Below are 5,922 nucleotides of genomic sequence, written 5' to 3' on the forward strand. Positions count from 1 at the left end.
ATGTTCCCCTTGCTTCTGCAGTGCCACAATGGCCCCGTGCTTCCATGAGCCCTTGCAGTGTCACAATGGCTTCGTGGTTCCACAAAGCCCTGATGTGTCACAATGGTCCCTGGGCTCCGTGTGCCCTTGCTGTGTCACAGCGGCTCCTCTGTGACACTGCGGCTGCACAAGGTCACCATGGACCCTTGGTTCCTTGGGGTCACCGAGTTCACAATGGTCTCCTTGATTCCATGAGGCAGCACAGTGTCACAATGGCCCCTTGGTTCCATGAGGTTCTGCAGTGTCACTGTAGCAGTCAGAGGCCCTGCAAGGCCTCCCTGGCGGTCACTCACCTAAGATAAGAAATGCCTAAGTCACGGTGACAGGACCAAAGAAGCCGCTCTTCTGCATTCAGACCATTCTTATCTCTCTGTAAGGCTATTGGTGTATTCTTCTCAACTCTGGCAATTGGACAATTTCCGACACACCCCAGTACCCCATATAAACACCCATTTCTACCCAGTTCAGCAGAAGAACTGTCACTGCATCCCTTCAGATGAGCTGGCAATAAAGGACATCGCTGTGGAACCGCATACAGCCTTTCCCTCTCTATCCCTGTGTGTCTGCCAGAGGCACTTGTGAGCACAGAGCGAAATCACCAAGAGCTGAACTCACAGAGCTGAAATCACTCCAGAGGTGCTCGCTAAGTTGCCTGTGGCTGGGAGCTGAGCCGAGGGACCCAGACTGGCTGAGCCTGACAGCGCAGCGCTATCCGGACACCCACGGCAGCGGCAGCCCGGGGGTCAGATGGACCCCTGGGACCCCAGGCAGCATTAACCAGGAGTGACTGGGATCACAGAGGAACCACAAAGGAAGTTACTGCAATAATACTGGGACTGTCTGGGAGTGACTGGAATCATACTGGGAGTGACTGGAATCATACTGGGTGACTTGGAGTGACTGGGACCTTACTGGGGGCAAATGGTACCATAATGAGAGTGACTGGGTTCATACTGGGATCATACTGGGAAGGACTGGAACCATACTGGGAGTGCCTGGAACTATTATAGGGGTGAATGGGAACACCTGGGAACATGCTGTGATCATGCTGGGATCACACTGGGAGTGACTGGGATGATACTGGGATCACACTGAGTGTAACTGGAAGTGACTGGGACCATACTGGGGTGACTGGGAGCCACAGGGCCCATGCTGGGAGTGGCCTGGGGGGAGCTGGGGGAACTGGCCCAGCTGGGGCTCAGGGTTGTTCTCCCCCAGGGCTGCCCCAGGTCCTGCTGCCACCCCTGGCATCACAGAGCCGAGGGACAGGGCACAGCTGAGGGACAGGGGACAGGGACAGGGGACAGCCAAGGGACAGGGGACAGGGACAGGGCACAGCTGAGGGACAGGGCACAGCTGAGGGACAGGGCACAGCCAGGGAACACGGCCTGGCCAAGGGACACTGAGCCCCAGCACTTTGGGCTGTTGCCCTTGGGCTCCCAGCACAGGCCCAGGGGCAGAATCCCCTCCAGAAACTGCTGTTTGCTTTCAGCTCTGCTCTGGAACATTCCCCAGGAGCCCCTGCAGTGGCTGCAGCCCAGCCAGGTGCCCGGGGCCACCAAAGCCGCTCCGGCAGTGCCCTCCTGCCCCGGGCAGGGCACGGAACACCCAAGGAAAGGCTCGTGCTGGGCTCAGGGCAGGGACAGGGCACTCCCCTGGTGCAGCTATGGGCACAGCAGAGCCGGCCTGGGCAAAGGATTGGGATCAATGTCCCATGGAATCCCCGCAGGGATTACTTCTCATTGCACTGCTCTCATTGGATTGGTTATCAATTCCAATCATTTCCCCATGGAATTCCCATGGCAGTGGGTTAGGGAGTAGGTCCATCCATGGAATTCTCACCTGACTGGGATGAGAGTGAGATCTGACCATGGAAATTCCATGGCAATTCCTGTATTCCCAAGTCCCCCATTCCTGAATCCCCCATTCCCATAGGAATTGCCCTTCCCTTCCCACACCCACCTTTGTGCTCCAGAGCCTCCCGACCATATCTGATGTATTTTGGGGGCCTTTCCACACAGGTGTGTCCCAGGTAATGCTTCATCTGCTCCACCATGATCCCTTTGTGTTCCCAGCACCTCTGGGTGATCCAGGTGGCACCGCTGGACACTGCAAAGCTCCCAGATCCCAGCTGGAAGGAGATGAAATCCCAGCCCTCATAGCCGTACTGGTGGGATCCATGGATGCTCCATTGGACAGGAGGTCACAGCTGGAAACCCCCTGCACTGTGTGGAGACCTGGGAACGAGGAGAGAACAGACCCATGGAGTCGTGTCCCAGCCCCAGGGAGCCCCTTGGAGCTCCCTGGATTCCCATCCCAGCCCCACAGATCCCCCCCATCCCCAGAGATCCCATCCCAGCCCCTCAGAGTCCTCCATTCCCACAGATCCCAGCCCAGCCCCGGCTCCCCCCACTGCCCCTGCTCTGGTTGTACCGGCCCCGTCTCCAGGTCACTGTCGGCCACAGGCCGGTTCCTGTCCTTGAGCAGGGTCTGGATATCCCAATATCCCAGCTCTGGCTATCCCAATATCCCAGCTCTGGCTATCCCAATATCCCAGCTCTGGCTATCCCAATGTCCCAGCTCTGGCTATCCCAATATCCCAGCTCTGGCTATCCCAATATCCCAGCTCTGGCTGTCCCAATGTCCCAGCTCTGGCTGTCCCAATGTCCCAGCTCTGGCCATCCCAATATCCCAGCTCTGGCTATCCCAATATCCCAGCTCTGGCTATCCCAATATCCCAGCACAGCTCCCGCCCCCATCCCCGGTGTCTGTGCCTCCATCCGGTCCCGCTCGCTGCCGCAGCGCTCGCAGGGGGTCCCGTCCACGTCCCCCACAATCAAGGACTGGGGGACCCCCGGGCCAGGGTCTGACAGCACCACTTCCAGGACCTGCAGGGAGTGGAAAACTGGGGGGACATGGAGATTTGGGGGAGCTGAGGGGGCTGAAAGTGAGAGTTTGGGGTTCCAGCGGGTCCACAGGCCAAGGAAAAGGGGGACATGAAGAGCAGGCAGAGCTGGGAAGGAGGTTCAGGGTCTGAGAGCCAAGGAAAGGGGGTGCAGGGACTGGGAGAGCTGGGATGGGGTGTCCAGGGAATCCTGTGCCCAGGAAAGGGGGTGCCAGGGCTCCTGAACATGAGGAAAGGAGGGGCTGGGGGCTGGGAAAGGCAGGAATGGGGGCCCAGGGGTCCCAGGTCAGGGAAAAGGGTGGGGCTGGGGGCTGGGAGAGGTGGGGGATGGGAACATGTTGAGTTGCTGCCGGATAAGGGGGTGCAGGGGGGTCTCACTGCCGGGCAAAGGGGTAAAAGGGTGTCTTGGTTCTCAGGAATGGGGGCGCAGGAGGGTCTCAGGGTCACGGAAATGGGGGGGCAGTGATGGAGAAGTAGAAGGGAGTTCCAGGGGTCCTTGAGCCCAGGAAAGGGGAGTCCAGGGTTTCCCAAAAAGGGGTACCAGGGTGGGGACACCCGGGGTGTTTGGGAAGGGGGAGTTTAGAGGGTCTCTGGCTTTGCACAAAGGTGGGGCTGGGGGCTGGGAAAGGCAGGAATGGAGGTCCAAGGTGTTCCAAGGCATTCCAGGATCAGGCACACGGGAAATCTAGAGGCTGGGAGCAGGGAAAAGGGGAGCAGAGGGCCCTGATGTCCGGAAATGGGGGATTCAGGGGGGTCCCTGTGCAGGATAAGGGGAGCAGGGGGGGTCCCGGTGCCGGCAATGGCGATTCAGGGTCCCGGTGCCGGGGTCCCACTTCCCCCTCGCCCGCCAGGAGCGCCCCCAGCCCCAGCGCTGGAGCCACCGCGCTGCTCCTCCTCACTCCCAGTATGATCCCAGTAGGATCCCAGTAGGATCAGCCACCCAGGAGCTGCTCCCAGTATGATCCCAGTACAGCCCAGTCACTCCTGGCATCCCCCCACCCCTCTCTGCGTTCCGACCTGTCCCGGCTCCATCCCCGCCCCTCCCGCGGCTGCGGGGAGGAGGAGGAGGAGGGAGGAAGAGGCGGAGCGGCAGCGGGAGCAGCAGGAGGAGCGGGGAGGATGAACCGCGGGGCTCCGGCTCTGCCTGAGCTCGCAGCACCCCGGGAGCGTCGCCCCCATCCCGCAGGTGCCCGGGCAGGGGGAGCTCGCCCCAAATATCCCGGGGCTCCCTGGGTTTGGGGTTTTTGGGGGGATGTTTGGAGCTGGCGGGGCTCCAAGGCCGAGCCGCAGCTGCCCTCGGGGGGACATCGGGGGTCCCCGGGAGGTGTTTTTGGGGGGTCCCGGTGCGGGTGGCGGCAGAGCCCCGGCGGGGCCGGGGGGATGCGGGTCCCCCCGCGGTGCGGGTTGGGCTTCCCGGCCGGGCCCTCCGAGCTCTGCCGGGGCCGCGTGGGGACCCCGGATTTGGGGAGCCCCGGGAGAGCCGCGGCTTCCCTGGGCGGGAGCGCAGAGAGAGGAGAGCCCCAGGAGCCCCAGCGGGGACCCCGAGAGGGGGGACCCCTGGCAGTGCCGGCACCCGGCAATGGGGGTGCTGGGGCTGGAGGGGCGGCATGGCCGGGAAAGGGGTTCGGGGGTACCGGGGCCGCCAGGGGCTGCTCCCAGCAGGTGCCCAGTTCCTACCCCTGTGTGCTTCCAGTTTCCTGGGCACTCCCAGGATGAGCCCAGTCAGTCCCAGTATCACCCTGGTCACTTCCCCTCACTCCCTGCAGGATCCCTGTTTCTCCCAGTATGAGCCCAGTCATTCTCAGTCATTCCCCATTATGACGCTATTTGCCCCCAGCAAGTCCCAGTTGCTCCCACTTTTCTCGGGTGTGTTCCCACTTCTCCCAGTTGCTCCTAGTATAGTCCCAGTCACTCCCAGTATGATCCCAATATGAGTCCAGTATGATCCCAGTCTCCCCCAGCAGGGCCCCAGTCACTCACACTTGCCCCCAGCATGGTCCCAGTTGCCCCCAGCACATTCCCAGTGGCTCCCAGTGTGGTCCCAGTCACCACCTGCATGTTCTTAGGTACTCCCAGTACATCCCAGTTGCCTGGAACATTCCCAGAGTCTTTGCCAGGCACTCCCAGTTACCTCAGCATGGTTCAGCTGCCCCCAGTTTTATCCCAGTCACTGCCAGTACATCCCAGCTGTCACCTGCATGACTCCTGTCATTCCCAGTTGCTCCCAGTTGCTCTCAGTGTGTGTGCATTTGGCTCCCAGCATGGGCCTGGCAGCTCCCAGTAACCCCCAGTCAGGGTCCCTTGGCACCCACTGTAATCCCAGTATGATCCCAGTCACTCCCAGTATGATGCCAGTGCCCCCCAGTGTGATCCCAGCTGCTCCCTGTCAATGCCAACATGACCCCAGTAACCACCAGTATGATCCCTATGACTCCCAGTCTCTCCCAGTATATCCCAGTCACTCCCAGCATGCTCCCAGTCCCTCCCACTTCCTCCCAGTTACTTTCAGCATGATTCCAGTTGCTCACAGCCATTCCCAGTCAATCCCAGTATGATTCCTGTCACCCTCCATGGACCTGGCTCCTCCCAGTCTCACCCAGCATGGACCCAGCTGTCCCACTGTGATCCCAGTATGATCCCAGTTGCTGCCAGAATGGTTGCAGTTGTTCCCAGTTCCTCCCAGTATGATCCCAGGTGTCCCCAGAATAGTCCCAGTCCCACTCAGCATGGTCCCACTCACTCTCAGCTGTCCCCAGCATGGTCCCAGCTGTTCCCAGTGTGGTTCCAGTCCCCCCAGTATGGTCACAGACACTCCCAGTATATTCCAGTTGGCCCAGTAAGGTTCTGGTGACCTCAGAATGATCGCAGTCTTTCCCAGTTACTCCCAGTTGCCTCCAGCATGATCCCAGTTTCTGGAAGTTGCCCAAAGTGTGGTCCCAGTCGCTCCCAGTATGAACCCAGTTTCCCCCTTTGTGGTC

Source organism: Taeniopygia guttata, chromosome 37 (genome assembly GCF_048771995.1).
Source record: "Taeniopygia guttata chromosome 37, bTaeGut7.mat, whole genome shotgun sequence".
NCBI classification, from domain to species: Eukaryota; Metazoa; Chordata; class Aves; order Passeriformes; family Estrildidae; genus Taeniopygia; species Taeniopygia guttata.